The 21374-nt window shown below is 43.8% G+C and overlaps 1 protein-coding gene across 4 annotated transcripts in view; it reads right to left on the bottom strand.

Moving 5' to 3' along the window:
• Positions 1 to 21374, bottom strand: part of FRG1 (FSHD region gene 1) — a 65019-nt gene that overhangs the window by 28757 nt on the left and 14888 nt on the right. The window lies entirely within an intron of this gene.

Below are 21374 nucleotides of genomic sequence, written 5' to 3'. Positions count from 1 at the left end.
GGGACACCTGATGTAAGGGGGGCACTCGGACAGGGACACCTGATGTAAGGGGGGCACTCGGACAGGGACACCTGATGTAAGGGGGGCACTCGGACAGGGACACCTGATGTAAGGGGGGGCACTCGGACAGGGACACCTGATGTAAGGGGGGCACTCGGACAGGGACACCTGATGTAAGGGGGGCATTCGGACTGGGACACCTGATGTAAGGGGGGCAGTCTGAAGGGGACACTTGATGCAAGGGGGTACTCTAAGGGGGTGTTAGGGGGCAATCTGAAAACTAACAAATATTTTTTTAAATGCTATGGAAATTGTACTTATTTTGTGATAGACATAAAATTACTACTTGGGAACATTTCCTCCAGTCTTCTTCATAGAATGTCTCACTCAGGTAATGTTCTCATTTAGATATGAAAGGGGGTCTACAGCCCGAGGTCCCCATTTTCTACTGTCAGAGTACTTGTGTATCTTATTCTATGTCTTTCAGTAACTGAGTGTCTCACTCCTCTCAAAGCTGCAAGACATAGCAGAGCACAACGCCAATCGAGTATGCTTTCTTTATGATTAACAAGAAATGATAGCCCAATTGCAGGTAGAGCAATACATAATACCTTTTAGTATTCACTATCAAACACAGCTCATAGTAATGCATTACACCCCCCCCCCCCCCCCCATACATTTTCCATGAAAACAAATCAAAATGCATGTCTACATTTGTTTTTAATGAGCAATTGAACGCACATCATAACATACGCCGATTTGTGTTGTACTGCGTTTACAGGCGTCATGACGCAAGTCTTAAAGCAATCTATTACATGTGTTTTGATGTATTTCCATTGATTTAAATAGGAAATGCATAAAATATCAAAACAAAAGATATTCGGAACAACTTAAAGTGACTGTCAAAAAATATTTTACTTTTAAATAATGCTGTACCTGTTAAGAACAGAGTAAACATTTAACTCTCCCATTGTCGACACCACCAAAAACCACTTCAGTGAGGAGGAATCGCCCCTTGAAGCTTTCAAAACCAACACTTGGGGAGTATTGATCCCCAGTATCCCTCACTTTGTTCACAGGTTCCTCTCAGTGACCTCTGCATCACTACAGAACACAGTACTGACCTAAAGGCACAATACACTTTCAAATGTTTATGTTTTTTTTAACTCAGTAATCATGTGGTAATAATCCCTGTGTTATTTGTCTTACCTTGTAATGATGGGCTCACATGTTGAGGCTACAGTTTGTAGTGTCATAGCTGATCAGTTCTCATATTTCCATTTACTATACCACCAAGCTTATCCTAGGGATAGGCAACTTCTTGTTCTCGGCCATACAGCGACCAGTGCATACCTTGCTATTTCCTGGGTTGTATCACAAACGTGGAAGTGCTATTGTGATGAAAGCAAACCTCTTCAGTATTGTAAACTCTGGTAATTAATCTGCTTGTAATTGTGGGATACACAGTGGTTGATTTACTAAAACTGGAGAGTGCAAAATCTGGTGCAGCTCTGCGTGGTAGACAATCAGTTTTAACCTCAGCTTGTTCAATAAGGCTTTGACAAAAAAAAACCTTGAAGCAGATTCATTTCTATGCAGAGCTGCACCAGATTATGTAATCTTCAGTTTCAGTAAATCAACCCCATTGTTTTTTCACAGACTACATACAGAAGTATGCTTTAACCGATGCAGTGCCATGGCGCATGTCTCATGTTTAACCACTTCCCACCCGCCCAATGCACATATACGGCCGGGTGGGAGCCATCTACTTCTGATAGGACGTTCAGGAATGTCCTTCAGAAGGAGCAGGATGGCGCGTGCGCGTGCCCGCGCAACGGCGCAATCCCGATGTGCTCATGTCACCTGGACACGGCGCATCTCAGATCGGCAAGAGGGCTCTATGATTGGCCCTCCTGATCACATGACGGCCGTGTCCAATCACGGCCATCATGTGATGTAAACAAACAGCCGGTTGCTAGGCAATCGGCTCCTCCTCTCCTCACACAGAAGTCATCGCTGAGGAGAGGAGAGCAGATCGCTGCAGCCGGCTGATGATCAGTGAGTATGAGTTGTTTTTTACAGCTTTTTACTCACTGATCATCAGTCTAGTGTAAACACACAACACACCACACAGTATAAACACAATGTCCCCACATATGTCCCAAAAACACACATGTCCCCAAAACATACATGTCCCCTAATAATAAAAACATGTCCCCCACATATGTCCCACTAAAATCACATGTCCCAATGATTATCTGCACACACATGTACATGATCACCTGCACACATATGTACATGATCATTTGCGTACATATGTCCGTGATCACACAAACCAATTATTATACACTTAAGGGAATTTTTTTTACCAAAAACATGTAGCAGAATACATTTTGGCTTAAATTTATGACAAAATTTGATTTTATTGGATTTCTTTTAAAATAGAAAAAAGAAAATATTGTTTTTTTTCAAAATTTCCGCTTTTTTTGTGCTTATATATCGCAAAAAATAAAAAACGGAGTCGTGAATAAATAACACCAAAATAAAGCTCTATTTGTGCGAACAAAATGCTAAAAATTTCATTTGGGTACAGTGTAGCATGACCGCGCAATTGTCACTGAAAGCGCTAGAGCGATGAAAGCTGAAAATTGGGCTGGGAAGGAAGGGGGCGAAAGTGCCCTGTATTGAAGTGGTTAAACACAAACAGAAACTTCTGACACAGTAATGTGAAGATTTGCACTACTACAGCCAGTGTGTACAGGGCAACAAATGACACTGTGAAACTATATAATCAATGTACATCTTCTGCAAGTGATAAAACACAAGATGAAGGTAAGAAAATGTATAATGCCTTTACGGTTCAGCAGGAGAAACCAATGAGCACCGTAGGGGAGAAAGAGTGACACTTCTGGAAATGTTGGTCTTGGGGCAAGTTATTTACTCTATACTTTACAGGTACATTTGTATTTAAATGTTTTTAAAAAGTCACTGTAAATCTAGAGGCAAAACTGTGTACACGTCTTTGCAGTATTAAGGTACAGTAAAACCTTGGATTGCAAGCATAATTCATTCCGGAATCATGCTTGTAATCCAAAGCACTTTTATATCTGAGCAAAATTTCCCATAACAAATAATGGAAACTCCCCATGAAAAATAAGCGTAAATAGGAATTGCATAAAGCGGAATCCAGCAGGAGCTACTGCGTATAAAAAAGAAGAGAGCCGATGAAAGTCCACACGTCTCCCCATCATCTGTTGCAGAACTGATCACCGAGTACACAGTCAACAGTATGGTGAGCTGACCCATAGCTTATTTTTGTCCCTGCTTCTACTTAACGACACTTACTGACTAGTAAAATGGTGCGTAACACTGCTCCTGATTCCTGCATATAGCGAGTGGTAAGGAACTGTGTTTTTTTTTTTTTTGACATTTGCTCATGTGTTTTCCCTTGCACTAAGTGCCCTACATCACACTGCTACTGGAATTTTAGGTATCTCTCCCATGCTTTGGGGAAAACACTAGCTTGATCAGGCAGTGCTGCAGGCTGAGAGTACGACTCTTGATCCAGTAATGAGCAGAGGTTGGCTCTTACCTCCAAAGATCCCACAATCTCTACGTGACATGCTCGACTTGTTTGATAACAAAGAACGCTCTCTCAATTAAGGTGGCAGTTGAGCCTTGGGAAGACGCGTGCTCTTTCCACCTTGCTACACTGAGTCACCTGGCAAATAGTGGACAGCTATTGCACGAAAAGACCAAAGATGTCCTGCACTCTGTCTGGCTCATGTTTACCTTAATAATATGACTGAATCCCTGGTCATCACTGCAGGGAACAGATTATGTTGGATGCATGATAAATGCCATAGTGGCAGTAAAACTGGGCTTGATGTCATATTGCAGCGCCCCCCCCCCCCCCCCCCTTTAGCCCCACTTAGGCTCGCTATACTGCTGATGCAGGAAACACATTGGCAGTACAGAGACCCATAAGTGGTTTCACTACAATAGGTTCTGGAGGGAAAGGTATTCAGCACAGCTTACCGAGAATGTGTACTGTTATTTGTTTCATGTTGTCTTTCAATGCATGGGAGGTTGCTTAACCACTTTCAGACCGGACCATTTTGCTGGTCAATGACCAGAGGTCTTTTTACAATTTGGCACTACGCTGCTTTAACTGGTAATTGCGCGGTCGTGCAATGTTGTACCCAAACAAAATTTGCGTCCTTTTTTTCCCACAAATAGAGCTTTCTTTTAAAGGTATTTGACTGACTCTGCGATTTTTATTTTTTGCGATATAAACGTAAAAAGACCGCAAATTTTGAAAAAAAATGATATTTTCTACTTTTTGTTATTAGAAAAATCCAATAAACTCGATTTTAGTCATACATTTAGGCCAAAATGTATTCAGCCACATGTCTTTGGTAAAAAAAAAAGTCAATAACTGTATATTTATTGGTTTGCGCAAAAGTTGTCACATCTACAAACTTAGGTACGTTTTCTGGAATTTACGCAGCTTTTAGTTTATGACTGCCTATCTCATTTTTTGAGGTGCTAAAATGGCAGGGCAGTACAACCCCCCCCAAATGACCCCATTTTGGAAAGTAGACACCCTAAGGAAATTGATAAGAGGCATGTTGAGCCCATTGAATATTTTATTTTTTTGCCTCAAGCGATTGAATAATGACAAAAAAATATATATATTTTTTTTTTTTTTACACAAAGTTGTCACTAAATGATATATTGCTCACACATGCTATGGGCATATGTGAAATGACACCCCAAAATAAATTTTGCTGCTTCTCCTGAGTACGGGGATACCACATGTGTGGGATTTTTTGGGAGCCTAGCCGTGTACGGGGCCCCGAAAGCCAAGAACCGCCTTCAGGCTTTCTAAGGGCGTAAATTTTTGATTTCACTCCTCACCACCTATTACAGTTTTGAAGGCCATAAAATGCCAAGATGGCACAAACCCCCCCCCCCCCCAAATGACCCCATTTTAGAAAGTAGACACCCCAAGCTATTTGCTGAGAGGCATGTTGAGTCCATGGAATATTTTATATTTTGCCACAAGTTGCGGGAATATTACAAACTTTTTTTTCACAAAGTTGTCACTAAATGATATATTGCTCACACATGCCATGGGCATATGTGAAATGACACCCCAAAATAAATTCTGCTGCTTCTCCTGAGTACGGGGATACCACATGTGTGGGACTTTTTGGGAGCCTAGCTGCGTACGGGGCCCAGAAAACCAAGCACCGCCTTCAGGATTTCTAAGGGTGTAAATTTTTGATTTCACTCCTCACTACCTATCGCAGTTTTGAAGGCCATAAAATGCTAAGATGGCACAAACCCCCCCAAATGACCCCATTTTAGAAAGTAGATACCCCAAGCTATTTACTGAGAGGCATGTTGAGTCCAAGGAATATTTTATATTTTGCCACAAGTTGCGGGAAAATTACAAACTTTTATTTTATTTTTTTTCACAAAGTTGTCACTAAATGATATATTGCTCACACATGCCATGGGCATATATGAAATGACACCCCAAAATAAATTCTGCTGCTTCTCCTGAGTACAGGGATACCACATGTGTGGGATTTTTTGGGAGCCTAGCCGCGTACGGGGCCCCGAAAACCAAGCACTGCCTTCAGGATTTCTAAGGGTGTAAATTTTTGATTTCACTCCTCACTACCTATCGCAGTTTTGAAGGCCATAAAATGCCAAGATGGCACAACCCCCCCCCCCCCCAAATGACCCCATTTTGGAAAGTAGACACCCCTAAATTTAGGGGTACACTAGTGAGACTCACAGGTAAAAAAGCACCTAGGCTGTCAGCGACTGTATCAAAACGCTACAAAAAAAACTGTTAGCGATCGCAGGGATCAGGCCTGACTCTGCGAACGCTGTAGTTATGTGTGTTGTGTTTTGTAAGTGACATTGATCGATCGATACTGCACTTGGGTGGGCTGGGCTGGGCTTGGCGGAGGGGCTAAACGCAGGTGCTAGCAGGTATCTGGGCTGATCCCGCTAACAATGCGTTTTGGGAAACCTAAACTGCTGGCGACGCTAATATAGATCTGATCAGATACTATATTACTAAGGGAGGTGTATGCTTTGTGCGTGGGTGTTAGCGGTACTGGCACTAACCTGACGCTGCCTGGGGCGACGCAGACCCTATCTGACCCTCAAACTTATATCACCCGCCGGGTGATCAGGGGATTAAACCTTTATTAGGTAATAAATGGCGGGTGCCCTGAAACTATAAAAAAATAACTAACCAACCAGCGTCACCTGTAACACTAACAGTTATATGGTGATCACTGGTGAAAGGGTTAACAAGGGGGCAATCAGGGGGCTTTATGCGGTAGTATATGGGGGTCCCTGGCGCTATATAAAGCTGCGGCGAACCTAAATACCTACCTGCCTAACTAGCGTCACCTGTGACACTAATACAGCGATCAGAAAAACGATCGATTATTAGGCTGGGTTCACACTGGAGCGATGCGGGAACGCCACAAATCCGCGGCGGGTTCCCGCATCACACTGCCCTATGCGAACTGCTGGGAGTGTCAGTGAAATGTTAATGACACCCCCAGATCAGTTCGCATATCGCAGTGCGATCTGCAAACTCGGACAGGAATCGGATCGCATGGTGTGAACACCCATGCGATCCGATTCTGCTGCGGACCAAAAAAAGGGTCCCGTGCGAGTTTGCGGCGGATGCGATGCGAATTCAGCCATACTATCTGTATGGCTGAACTCGCATCGCACAGAGATTGGATGTGATTTGCACTGCAGTGCGGTGCGAATCACATCCGTTCTCATAAACCGCTGCAATGTGAACCCAGCCTTAGTGACACTGGCGACGGGGGGTGATCACGGGGTTAAACCTTTATTGGGGGGGTTAGGGGGTACCCTAGAACTAAAGGGGGCTAACCCTAACTGCCCTAACAGTTATTACAGTCACAAATGACACCAATGCAATAATAAAAAAAAATAATAATGCAATTGGTGTCACTGTGACTGGGGGTGCAGGGGTGATTTGGGGGGTGAAGGGGGGGGGGTGAGAGTGTGCCTGGCATGTTCTACTGTGTAGTGTAGTGTTGGTGCAACTCACCGATCCTCTCTCCTCGGTGCCGAAACGAAAAATACCGACACGGAGGAGAGATTACATCACTTTCTCTGCCTGTGTTTACATTACAGGAGAGGAAGTGATGTCACGCTGCACTTCCATTCGTCAGGAGCGATCGCGAGGGGGTGGCCATGAATGAATGGCCGCCCTCGCATCCCGGATCGTTCCTGAACGGATTCCGACCGCCGCTGGCACCGATCGGGCCCCCCACCCGCGGGAAGGCAGGGACGTACAGGTACGCCCATATGCCTGCCCTTTCGTGCCATTCTGTCGACGTACATCGTCGTGCGGCGGTCGGCAACTGGTTAAGAAAGGCAAATCCACTTAAGTGCAAACTACAAGTACAAATGCACTTGAAATTGCAATTGGAAGTGCAGTCACTGTAGATCCAAGGGGGACATGCAAGGAAAATAAAAAACAGCATTTTAGCTTGCACATGATTGAATGATAAAATCAGCAGAGCTTCCACTCATTTCATATCTATCCCTCAGATTTACAGCGACTGCACTTCCAAGTGCACTTTGCACTTGTAGTGCAAAGTGGATTTGCCCTCCGTAAATAACCCCCATTGTTTTTCTCAACATTATGACAACATAAAGTTTACCCTGAGGCTAAGGAGCTCTAGCTCTTAGCTTTATAGCTTGTCATAGGTACTAGAGGTTAGATGACCTGGAGATCCGAAGTCAGGAGACATTCTTACCCTGTCCTCAATGGGCTGTAGGAGCTCTCCCATGGTTGTGTGGCGTAGTGTTCTATAATCCTCCTTATGTTAATTATCCCAGGGAGTACTCCCTGGAAGTGAGCTGGGAAACGAGACCCCTTGCCCCTGTACACATCTTCGATTTAGGTGATCCCAGGTGCCGAGGTCCTGATCGACCAGTATGGTAAACACGGTGGCAGTTATATTCTTTATGATCTTCATTTAGAGGTCCTATTATATACTATTACATATTACAATATGGTGCTAAGGCTATTCCTGACCCATCATGGATTTTCAGCTTGTCAGGATGGCAGGCTACCGTGGGGGCCCTACTCACCTATTCTGGGTGGGCCTGCTCAGCATTCCTCCATCCATCAAGGCCAGGGCTTTTTCCTTAATGTTTATGCTTGCATTCTGGGGCTTCTGGATGGTAGGATGTATATTTTGGTTTTGGTGCTAGGTTTCTTCCCTACCTCAAGGAGGCAGGTTCCCCTTTTGAAACTAGCCGGAAGTCTTTTGTACCCCATAATCTCCCCTTTTATGTAATTCAGCTGACGGGTATAGTTATCCCACACAGGTGCTAAACCTCTCTTAGGTTGCTGGAGAACCCCAAGTGCCTTCCTGAGTCAGGTTTAGCTCCTACCCCTTTATCTCCTTCTTTCATTCTTTCTTCTCTATCTAACTTCTGTCCCTGCCCTCTCCCCCTTCCCCTCAAAACTTGGGGGTGGTATTGATAAACGCTCTTATCCACTGAACATGCCTTCTGCAGTGCGGTCTTCAGTTCTTCTATTCCTCAAGGTTTTCTCCTTAAATGCTAAAGGCCTCAATATTCCGGAAAAACATAGCAGTGTTCTTGCTGAAGCACACCGCCATAGAGCTCAAGTGATATTTCTGTAAGAAACTCACTTTAAAATTAGGCTCCATTCCATGCGTATCCAATAGTCGATTCCAGGAGGTATATCATGTGACTTGTGCTGACTCCAAAACAAAAGGGGTTTAGTGATTGCCAAGTCATTTGCGTTTTGCCTTACTGACTAGGTCCTTGACCCAGAGAGCAGATTCCTTTTCCTGAAAGGGATCTGGTAAGACAGACCGGTGACTCTGGCAAACATATACTGTTCCAATTCTAGACAGGTGACCTTATTTAAAGAGGTTCTCCTGAAGCTCACAACATTCCAGACAGGTCTTTTAATACTGGGGGGAAGACTTCAACATGGCCCTGGACCAGCTTCTTGATACCTCTCCACTGGTACCTCCTCATTTCCATTCTGCTTTACGTCAAGTGAAGCTTCACTTAGCCTCTCTCGCACTCCATGACACCTGGCGCACTTTGAATCCGCGGGAGAAAGATTATACATTTTTCTCATCTCCGCATAACCGATACTCGAGGCTGGAATACCTATTCCTTCACCAGGCAGACCTAACCTACCTCTATAATGTGACTATGGAGAGTATGGTACTCTCTGACCATCACCCGATCACACTGACTTTACAATTGCCACAGAGGAAGACCAGGATCAGGAGAATTGATGCCTCCCTTCTTAGTGAACCTGGGGATCTTGCCGATATCACATGGACCATTAGGGACTACTTCCGACATAATGACAGCCAGATGTGTCCTCATGACTCAATGGAAGGCACATAAGTGCGTGGTACAAGGGCACCTGTTGGTCATTGCAGCCAGGAAAAAATAGGAACACCAAACTGTGATTCAAACTTTGTCTGACAAAATAGCCTTGCTAGGGTAGCGAAAGACTTAGCCGACAAACGAGCGCTTCTACTAGAGGAACTATTATACTAAAAAGGTCACGGAAGCGGCAGGTGCTATCACAGAAACTGTTCTATGAGCAGGGCAATAAACCAGGGAGGCTCTTAGCGAGGTTCACGCAGAAACGCATCCTCACATCCACTGTCTATCATGTATAGATACAGGTGGGGTTACTCAGGACATTGCTCGTCAGTTTCACTCCTTTTATAGCAAACTGTATGATTTCAAATCGCATGAACACAGGCCTGTAGTGAAGAACACATGTTCGGATCTCATACAGAAGTTTCTTGGCAAATATAGCCCTCAGGCGCTTTCTGCTACTGACTGGCAAGCCTTGGAAGCCCTGTTGTCGTCAGGAGTGGGAAGAGGCCTTGAAGGCCACGAAGCCTGGCAAAAGCCCAGGGCCAGATGGCTTCTCGGCACAATATTAGAAAAAGCTTTGCAGATCTCTTAGCACCAGGTTTTCTTAAGGCCTTCAACACCCTCTCTCAATCCCCTTGCTCTTCGGGAAGCCTATTAGAGGCCTACATTTTGGTAATCCCTGAAGAGAATAAAGACCCCACTGATGTAGCCAATTACTGACCCATTTTCCTCCTGAATGTGGATGTCAAATTGTTTGCCAAGATCTTGGTCACCCGTATGTCCTATCATGTACCTGCTTGGGTGGGCCTGGACCAGGTTGGCTTTTTCCCTGGCAAAAAAGTCAGGGTCAACACCATCAAGACCTTCAACTTACATCACTGGCTCACCTATACCCAACGTGAGGGTTGCTTTCTGGCAATGGATGCGGAGAAGGCGTTCGACCGAGTGGCCTGGGACTACATGGATGAGGTCTTGGAGGCCCTGGCACTGGGAAGCTGTATGCAGGCCTTTATTGGAGTGCTCTACGCCAACCCCAGGGCTAGAATTCGGGTAAATGGCCACTTGTCGGACGCCTTTCCCATCCATAATGGAACCAGACAGGGATGTCCACTTTCTCCCTTACTATATATCCTTACCCTGGAACCTCCTCTGCATTTGAATAAATCCGAACATAAAAGGAATAGGAGGTATATCAACAGGAATATAAGATTGCCGCCTTTGCAGAGGATATTCTGCTCTTTCTCTCATCTCCGCTGACGTCCTTACCCAATCTAATGCCAGCTCTAGAACAGTTTAAAATTAATTACTCAAAATATTTTGCGCTAAACATCTCACTACCCCCCAAACTAGTACAACTCTGTCAGAAAAACTTTCCGTTCTGCTGGAAAGCAGATGCCATTACTTACTTAGGTATCCAACTCCCTAGTAAACTAAAAGATCTTTATGAAAAGAACTTATCAGAATTTAACATTATACAACAAGAGCTCCACAGGTTGGAAGCCCCCACCAACTCCTGGTTTGAACGGGGCTCAATTCAAAAGATGACGGTACTCCGTTTACTGTATAAACTGCAGACTATCCCGATTTGCTTGCCGCCCTCCTTCTCTGCAGCATACAAGAGGACGTGTAGGGCTTTAATCTGGGGAATCAAGGCGGTACGAATTGGGTGGGCGAAGCTAGTATTACCAAAATCTGGAGGCGGAATTGGCCTTCTGGATCTGCAGAGGTATTATTGGGCAGTCCATCTGACCCGGGTAGTGGACTGGAGGCTACATAAACGATGCAAGGGCTGGGTGCTGCTGGAGAAATTGATCTCTTGAGCTGAGCTGAGCTCAATTTCCTGGTTCTCGAAGAAGCACATACCATCAACCATTCACTTTCATCCTCTTATCTGAGCAACCCTGCATGCTTTTGAAAGGGCATGCAAATTACACTTGCTCTCAGCTAAAAACTGCATGATCACGCCTATTAAAGGTAACCCAGACTTTCCTACTGACATGGCTAGGACCTATTTAGCCACAGTGTAGCCATATGCAGAAATGCAAGCTAAGCACTTTTTCTCGAGGGGAAGGTTCCTCCAGCAGAGAGAGCTTGCAGCGATGTCCAACACTAAGTCTCTCCCTTTTTGGACCTATACTCCACTAAAACACTACTTGGACAGTAATACAAGCAGGGAAAGCTTCATGAAAGCACCTAATATCCTTGAATCACTGTGTTCCAGCTCGTCTCCCCAGACTCATCTGATTTCAGTGCTCTACGCCTCAATATTCAGGGAACCTTATGCCTCCCTGTACTTGAAACATGCATTTTGGGAGACTGAGCTGGACATGGTGAGAGATGACACTAGTTGGGACCGCATTAATTTGTATATTCACAAAGGCTCTCTAAATGTAAGCACTCAGGAAAACGGGAATAAAATCAAAACTAGGTAGTATAAAACACCGGAAGTACTTCACAAATTCATCCCAACAGTCTCAGATTGGTGCTGGAGGTGTGAACAGAACTTGAGTACTCTTCTCCACATAAGATGGATGTGTCCACTGATTCAGCCGTATTGGCGCGAGGTGCATGAAGTGACGACTCAGATCTCCTCGGTTACCTTGGAGTTTTCACCAGCGCCGTACCTCCATCTCTCCAAAATTCCCCAAAAAAAAGATACTAGAATCCACTGGCTATGCATATGATTAATTGCTGCTAGGTTGTGCTTGCCAGTTCATTGGAGGTCCAAGTTGCCTCCTTCAATGAAGGAATGGGCATCATGAGTTAACCATAAAGCAGCGAGGAGCTGATTTACACCATCCCGGATAGAATCTCAAGCTTTTCGACTACATGGGCAACCTGGCTTGAAAATCAAAACTCACAGCGATATCAGGAACTGACACGAGATAACACTTGACTTGTGTTGTACGGTTTTTTACTCCTTTAGTGATGGCGATTTGAGGGAACAGTGGTTTCTATGCATCACATATAATACTCGGGGCTGGATGGAGAGGGTAGCTGGTGGCTATCCCACCCCCTCTCGATACATTCCCCCGGGGTTCACATCCCCCATTCCCCCCCCTCACTTCTCTACCCCGTCTTCTCTTTCCTCTTCTATTCGTTTGTCCCCTTTTTTTTTTTTTTTTACTAAATCCTTGCATAAGAAGGGTATGGAGCAGCGAGCTGTCCTGGGTGGTCGGACGCTATTCCTACTCCCCGTATGACTTATAGTACAATCAGAAACTAGGTTAAGTACATCTTTGAAGGCCCCAACTCCATAGTAACTCTGACAGGTTTATAACACACTGAAGTAGTATTTCTTTAATCGGTTCCCGACCAGCTGCTGCAGATTTACTGCGGCAGAATTGCACGAGTGGGCAAAACTATGTTACCTTACATTGGGTGCGCGGCAACAACGATCGGATTAGTTTCAGAACTGATCAGTCTCCAGGTCCAAGCCAATGATTTCTGGCCTGGACCTGCTGATCGGTTCTGATGAATTAAATGCTTCCCCTGTCTGTTAGTGTAAACACAGGCAGGGGAAGTGATGTCATCTCCCTATCTGGAATTCATTTCCACTTTCCATTCATTGTATTTGCTTTGCAGATATGGTGTGTCTTACTGTTATACTGTAATGTTACTTTGTTTTATTGTTAACCATCATTTGCTTAGCGGGTACGCCATTCAGCTTCAGCAACATTCTGACAGCGTTTGCTCCCACGAAACGCAATGCCGTCACTCCGGCACTGTAGGAGGTGCTTTCACCACCAGTTAAAAAAAAAAAGAGCATATATGCTGAAGCATGGGGGCAGGGGTGGAGGAGCACTTTGCTCCTAACATTAGTGGCGGATTGCCCCCATGCTTCAGCATATATATTTTAGGAACAGGTTGCGTTAAAAAAATCAAGTTGTTTTATTGAGTTAATGTTTTGTTGTTACCATAGTTTGCTTTTCAGGTATGCCATTCAGCTGCAGCACTGATTTATCTTAACAACAGCGTTTGCTCTCACAAGACGAAAATCAGCGACTCCAGCACTGTAGGAGGCGATTTCACCACCACAGTTAAAAAAAAAAAAAAAAAAAATGGTGCATGTATGCCCATCATTAGAAGTGGGTGGATGAAGGGCAGCATTCTAATAGTGGGCATACCCACCGATCAATCAATTTGTTTGTCAGCCCACAGGCTGCATGAAAATATGATTTTTATAACGGCTTACCTGTAAAATCATTTTCTTTGAAGTACATCCTGGGACACAGAGGTCCCGCCCCTCTTTCTAGTATACACGTGTATTGCTTTGCTACAAAAAATTAGGTACTCCCAGTAGTGGGAGGGGTTATATATGGAGTGGACTTCCTGTCTTAGGGTGTACCAGTGTCCATCACCTGAAGATGGCCTATAACCCACATAGTAACTACTATGGCTCTGTGTCCCGTGATGTTCTTCAAAGAACAGGATTTTACAGGTAAGCTGTTATAAAAAAAACAATTTTTCTTACCGTGAATCACGAGCCATAGTAGTTACTATGTGGGATGTTCCATAGCAATGCCAACTGAGGGGAGGGAGACACAACAGAATTAGTGCAACATGAGACTAGAGGAGTTATACTGCTGCCTGCAGCACACTACACCCAAAGACAATATCCTCATGCCTTTTTATATTCACCTGATAAAATCTGGTAAATGTATGGATTGAAGATCAAGTTGAGGCCTTGCAGATTTGAACCATGGAAGCTTGGTGATGCATCCCCACGAAGCACCAACAGCCCTAGTGGGGTGTGCTTTAATATGAAAAGGTGGAATGTTTCTCCTTAAACCATAAGCTTGAACAATCACTTGTCGAATCCATTTAGAAATAGTAGATTTCAATGCTGCCTGTCTTCTTTTAGGACCTTAAGGCAACACAAACAAAACATCCATTTTTCAAATCTGAACAGTCGTTCTTAAATAGATTTTGACTGCTCTCATCACATCGAGAGAATGTAGTGACTTTTCTTCCGCAGAACAGGTTTCTGGGAAAAAAAATTAAGGTAGAACAATATCCTGGTTTAAATGAAAACCTGAGACTACCCTAGGTAGAAAATTAGGATGAGGACACAATACAACCTTATCCTTGTGAATAATTAAATATGGCTCTTTACAAGAAAGAGCAGCCAACTCTGATACCATTCTTGCAGAAGATATGGCTACCAGCAAAACTAGTTTCCTTGTCAAAAAGGTTCAAGGGAATACGTTGTATCGGCTCAAAAGGCTGTTTCTGCCAACAGGACTAAATTCAAGTCCCAAGGGTTCAGGGGCGACTTAACTGGAGGTTTTAAGCCGTGTTACCCCCCTGAATAAAACTACGAACCAAAGAGTGTGAAGCAAGTGGTCGCTGAAAAAATACAGATAAGGCCGAGACCTGGTCCTTGATAGTACCATCTTAATTTCTAATTCCATCTGTAGAAAGTCAAGGATTCTACCTATGATATATTTCCTGGGGTGCCAACCCCTGGACTCATACCAGGAGACATATGCCTTCCAGACTTTAATAGATGACGCTGGAGGCCGGGTTCCTTGCATTAACCAGAGTAGACTGCACTGAACCTGACAGCCCACGCTTCTCCAGAATGTGGGTCTCAATAGCCAAACCTTTAAATTTAGCGTTTGTAAAGTCGGATGGAATACCGGACCTTGTGAGAGAAGGTCTGGCCATGGGGGTAGGTTCCATGGGTCCCCTACCTCCATGTTTACGATCTCTGCATACCAAGATTTCCTGGGCCATGTTGGAGGCCACAAGAATCACAGACTTCCCTTCCTGCTTGAAGTCGTGGAAGCAGGCAGAATAGGAGGGAATGCATAAATCAGTGAGAACCGATTCCACGGGAATAGGAAGGAATCTGTTCCGCATGCTAGCAGATCCTTTGTTCTTGACACAAAGTTGTCGATTTCTTTGTTAAACCTGGATGCAATCAGATCTACTTCTGGGATCCCCATCTTTGACATATTGACATGAAGATGTCAAGGTGAAGGAACCATTCTCCTGGGAACAACTGCTGGTGACTCAAGTAATCCGCCTGTCAATTTTCTATTTCTAGAATAAAGAGTGCCAATAGGCAAAGTACATTTTCTTCTGCCCAAGATAGGATATGATTCACCTTTCTCTGGGCCACACAACTTCTTGTGCCCCCTTGGTGATTAATAAAGGGCCATTGCTGTGGCATTGTCGGATTGAATCCTGGCAGGAAAATTACGTAAACTGAACATTCAGGCCCTCAGGACCAAGTGCTCTGCCTGAATTTCTAGAATGTTAATGGGCAAGGCCACGTCTGATCAGGGCCACTTCTCTTGGGCAGTTGCCTCTTCCAGGACTGCTCCCCAACCCCAAGAAGAAAGGCTGCCATATGTTGTTACCACTTCCCAGGTAACTGAAGGAAGGATTTTCCCCTTTGCAGATTTTTGGTTATTAACCATAAACTAAGGCTCCGGGGCGTACCCACCCTACAGCACCTGGTATTTCCATTCGGTCTCCCATCCAGGCATTAACCAGGCCTGACCCTGCTTAGCCTTCAAGTTATGACCAGATCGGGCACTTTAATGGTGATGTGGTCTGTAGGCTTTGGAGTCAGACACATTGGGAATCTGGAGCTTGAACCCTTTGCTCCAAGCCGATAGGATACTGTTTTGCAGCAGTCTCGAATGAAACTGAGCATAAGGAAATGCCTTGAATGAAGCCACCATCTTTCCCAACAACCTCATGCAAAGATGAATAGAAGAATTCATTTTGCTTTGACCACCTGAATAAGTTTCTTTTATGGCGCTGATCTTTGCCTGGGGAAAGATTACTCTTTTCTGGGTGTATCTATGATCAGACCCAAGTATTTTAGCCTTCTTCATGGTTTTAAAGAAGATTTCTTCTAGGTTGAGAATCTGACCTAGATATTCTAGGTAGTTGAATGTGGTGACCATACTTTGGTCTAAGCGGGCTACTGACTGGTCTATCAAGAACAGATCATCTAGGTAAACTATAATAGTTATACATTGGGCCCTTAATCTGGCTAGAAGAGGGGCCAGAACCTTTGTAAACACTCAAGGTGCAGTAGCTAGACTGAAAAGCAGATCTAGATTTTCCACCTTGAAAAGTAGATATTACTAGTGAGCGAGGAAATAGGTACATGGAGGTATGCATCCTTGATGTCGATTGATGCCAGAAAATCTCCTCCTTGTAGGATGGAGCTAACTGATTGTATTGACTCCATTCGAAAAAAGAGTGGTTATATTCAGGAATTGAATTTAGATTTTTGAGATCCAGAATATCTGGTTTTGAAAAAAAAAAAAGGTTTGAACAAACCCCAATCTCTGCTCTTACATGGGGACCACCACGATAATTTTTTGCCAAAAGATGGTCCAATGCTTCAGAGACAGACCTCTTTTTCTTTGGATCCTTAGAAACGCTTGATCTGAGAAAATGAGGAGACAGGAGCTCTCAGAACTCCAGTTTGTACCTTGGGGCTATTGGGGAAGTCCCCCATCTGTCTCGACACTCTTCCTGCCAGATGCTTGAGAACTGCAGAAGAATTCCCCCTATTCAAGCGAGTGGGGGCACATCCTCATAAGGAGGCTTCAGTATTTTGTAGGTTTTCTCCCCCAAGACCTCTTTTGTCCTGGGGTTGACTCTGAGGATTACCTTTTGAACTTGACAGCGGAGGCCGTCATGACTGCCTGGAGTTTTTAAAATACATTTACTCCTTTTCTTAAATGGCAAAGGGGTACTTTTTCCACTAGAATTTCTTTGGGTGTATTACCCAAATCCTCCCCAAATAGCTACGGCAAAAGGAAGACTAGCCAGGAGTTTCTTGTATGGTGCTTAGCGAAGGGCGCAAGGCCTGAAGGATAGAATCTCTCATAGCAACTATTGTAAACATAAAGCTGCTGGTAGCTTGCCAGATTCCGAGTCAAACTCTTATTACCAGAGGATATAGCAGCGTTAATTGCTGGTATACCCCTCTTTTAGTGAATTTTCTCCACCATAGGATAAAGTGTGAAAAAACGTTTTAGGAAGGAAAAAAATGCTTATCTGGGTGATCCCACTCAGATACGAAAAGCTTTTCCAGCAATGAATGGACAGGAAAGGCATTCACAGCTTGAGGAGGCTTTAGCAAACCCAAACACTCAGTTAAAGGTACATAAATGTGGAGTGGACCATTCAGCAAGAAATCGCACCATCAATCTTACAGAAAGCTGATCCACCTGCATTTGACAACCCAGAAGAGGAGTCATTAGCCTCACCGCGGTCCCCTGAGGGAATTCATCTTCTCCAGCTTCCAGTTTCTCAGTTTAAGGGTCCTGGGTAATGGAAGAGAACCTGTTGCATTTTGTCCCACACTGGGATGTGATTAAAGCTGCTAACCTTATTTTTAATTTCAATTCTATCATGGCTGAGGAAAAAAAGGAGACCTGAAAGCTGCCGCCGTGCTAGGGGCGTTGAAAGAAAAAACAGCATCGCCAATCGTTATTTAGCTCTCTCCTAATGTTCAGCCTTGTGAAGAGGGGGAGAGTTTAGCCTAGGTGGGGGGTGTCTGGTGAAGCAAAATCCCCCCTGAACTTACCGGAGGTCTGCCTGCTAGCCGGAGGAAAAAAGCATGCTTCTGACACAGCGTGAACTCTGAGCAAAGCATGAGAAGGTACGTGCTCCATACAGCCCCTAGTGGTGACTCTTAGGCATGACAACATTTCATAAGAAAATTTAAACAAAATCTTAGAAAAACTCCACTTACCTTTCCCGCTGCAGGGTTTTCTGTGGTGAAAACCAACAGACCCAATCTTCACCCTCCACGGTGGGTTCCGTTAAACCTTCAGGAACCGGGGACCCTCAGGGAACCCACACTCCTGGCCCTGTAATAGCACCCCACCAGTAACACATTATAGCTCTACAGTAAACAGTAAAATACCACAGTACTGGATCCCGGGGTCCAGCTCTCTAAAAAGAGAAGCGTTACAGGCAAAACCTCATTTCTTTGGACACGAGGCCCGGGTACCATTCAATTCCACTTAAAAGACACTTTGAATGGATCCAGCTGCATAGCTAGCCCCAGCAAGGATTTCCTCCAGTGGAGCTCAGCACAGCACATCTTTACACGTAACCAACACCTTAGACACTGGTGAAAAACTGAGGTACTCCCAGTAGTGGGAGGGGTTATATAGGGAGTGAACTTCCTGTCTTAGGGTGTGCCAGTGTCCATCACCTGAAGGTGGCCTATAACCCACATAGTAACTACTATGGCTCTGCGTCCCATGATGTACGATAAGAAAAGAACATTACAATATATGCCCAACAAGGACCAGCAATGTACTGGTATGTTTGCTGGACTTTGAGTGGTTATACCAGAATGAGGTTTAGGTATCATTCTTTTCAGCCAGCGGTCGGCTTTCATGTAAAAGCAATCCTAGTGGCTAATTAGCCTCTAGACTGCTTTTACAAGCAGCAGGAGAGAACGTCCACCCTCCCCCCCACCATCTTCCATGGTTTTCTCGGGCTCTCCTGTCCTAACAGGGAACCCGAGAAAGCAGCCAGTGGTTCCGCCAGCTGACCATAGAGATGATCAGAGACCAGAAGCTACGAGCATTTCGTGACTTAGGTTTCACCAGATATAAACAGCACCATTGGGAAATTGGGAAAGCATTTTATCACACCGATCTTGTTGCGGTCAGATATTTTGAGGGCAGAGGAGAGATCTAGGGTCTAATAGACCCCAATAAAAAAAAAAAGAAGGAGTACCTGTCACTACCTATTGCTATCATAGTGGATATTTACATTCCCTGAGATAACTATATATAAAAAAATAATAATAATTTAACCCCCCCCCCCAAAAAAACACCCCTGTCCCCCAGTGCTCGTGCCGCAAGGCTAATGCAAGCATCGGTCTGGTGTCATATGTAAATATTACCACGAAGGTCAGATCAAGGTCCGTCATTTTAGCAATAGACCTCCTCAGTAAATCTAAAGTGGTAACCTGTAAAGGATTTTAAAGGCTTTTAAAAATGTATGCAGTTTGTCGCCGCTGCAAATTTGTGTGCAATTTTAAAGCATGTCCTGTTTGGTATCCATGTAATTGGCATAAGATCATCTTTTTTATTTCAAACATTTGGACAATATAGCATTAACATTAAAATAAAAAAAGTGTTTTTTTCCCCCAAAAAATTGTGTTTGAAAAAAAAAAAAAAATTGCACCCATCACTAGGGCCTTTGCTTTAAAAAAAAATATATAATGTTTGGGGGTTCAAAGTAATTTTCTAGCAAAAAAAATTAAAAGTGTCAGAAAGGGCTTTGTCTTCAAGTGGTTTGAAGAGTGGGTGATGTGTGACATAAGCTTATAATGTTGAGCATAAAATGCCAGGACAGTTCAAAGCTCTCCAAATTACCCTTTTTTGGAACGTAGACACCACAAGCTATTTGCTGATAGGCATGTTGAGTCCATGGAATATTTTATATTTTGCCACAAGTCGGAAAAATTACAAACTTTTTTTTTTTTTGCACAAAGTTGTCACTAAATTATATATTGCTCAAACATGCCATCTACATATGTGGAATTACACCCCAAAATACATTCTGCTGCTTCTCCTGAGCTTAACCTTGTACAGGATTTCTAAGGGCGTAAAATGGTGATCTCACTACCTATCAGTTTTGGAGGCCATGAAATGACAAGATAGCTCAAAACCCCCACAAATGACCCCATTTTGGAAAGTAGATACTTCAAGCTATTTCCTGAGAGGCATGTTGTGTCCATGGAATATTTTTTATTTTGCCACAAGTTTCGGGAAAATTAAAAATTTTTTTTTTTTTTTTTTTACACAAAGTTCTCACTAAATGATATATTGTTCAAACATGGTATGGTTATATGTGGAATTACACCCCAAATACATTTTGCTGCTTCTCCTGAGTATGGGGATACCACATGTGAGACTTTTTGGGAGCCTAGCCGTGTACAGGACCCCAAAAACCAATCACTGCCTTCAGGCTTTCTAAAGGCCTAAAATTGTGATTTTACGCCTCACTACCTATCACAGTTACAGAGGCCCTCAAATGTCCAGATGGCACAACCCCCCCCCCCCCCCCCCCCCAAATGATCCCATTTTGGAAAGTAGACACCCCAAGGTATTTGCTAAAAGACATGGTGAGTATTTTGCAGCTCTCATTTGTTTCTGAAAATGAAGAAAATTTTTAATTTTTTTTCCTTTTTTCCTGTGCTATCTGGGCATTTCATGGCCTCCGTAACTGGGGTAAGGCAGTGAGGAGTGAAATCAAAAATTTACGCCCTTAGAAAGGCTGAAGACGGTGATTGGTTTTCGGGGTCCTATACGAGATTAAACTGACAAAATGTCTCACACATGAGATATCCCCATACTCAGGAGAAGCAGCAGAATGTATTTTGGGATGTGATTCCACATATAACCATGCCATGTTTGAACAATATATCATTTAGTGACAACTTTGTGTAAAAAAAAAAAAAATTTAATTTTCCCGAAACTTGTGGCAAAATATAAAATATTCCATGGACTCAACATGCCTCTCAGCAAATAGCTTGAAGTGTTTCCATTTGTGGGGGTTTTGTGCTATCTTGACATTTCATGGCCTCCGAAACTGTGATAGGTAGTGAAATCACCATTTTACGCCCTTAGAAAGCCTGAAGGTGGGGATTGGTTTTTGGGGTCCTGTACACGTCTAGGCTCCCAAAAAGTCTCACATGTGGTATCCCTGTACTCAGGAGAAGCAGCAGAATGTATTTTTGGGTGTAATTTCACATATGCCCATGGCATGATTGAGTAATATATAATTTGGTGACAACTTTTTCCAATTTCTTTTTTTTTCTTTGTCAATTTTCAATCACGTGCCAAGAAAAAAATATATATATATATTCAATGATGGGCTCAACATAGCTCTCAGCAATTTCCTTGGGG

Source organism: Lithobates pipiens, unplaced genomic scaffold, assembly GCF_037356315.1.
Source record: "Lithobates pipiens isolate NorthernLeopardFrog02 unplaced genomic scaffold, aLitPip1_a1.2 Scaffold_13, whole genome shotgun sequence".
NCBI lineage: Eukaryota > Metazoa > Chordata > Amphibia > Anura > Ranidae > Lithobates > Lithobates pipiens.
The sequence above is the reverse complement of the archived record's forward strand: the minus strand, read 5'-3'. Positions and strand labels throughout refer to the sequence as shown.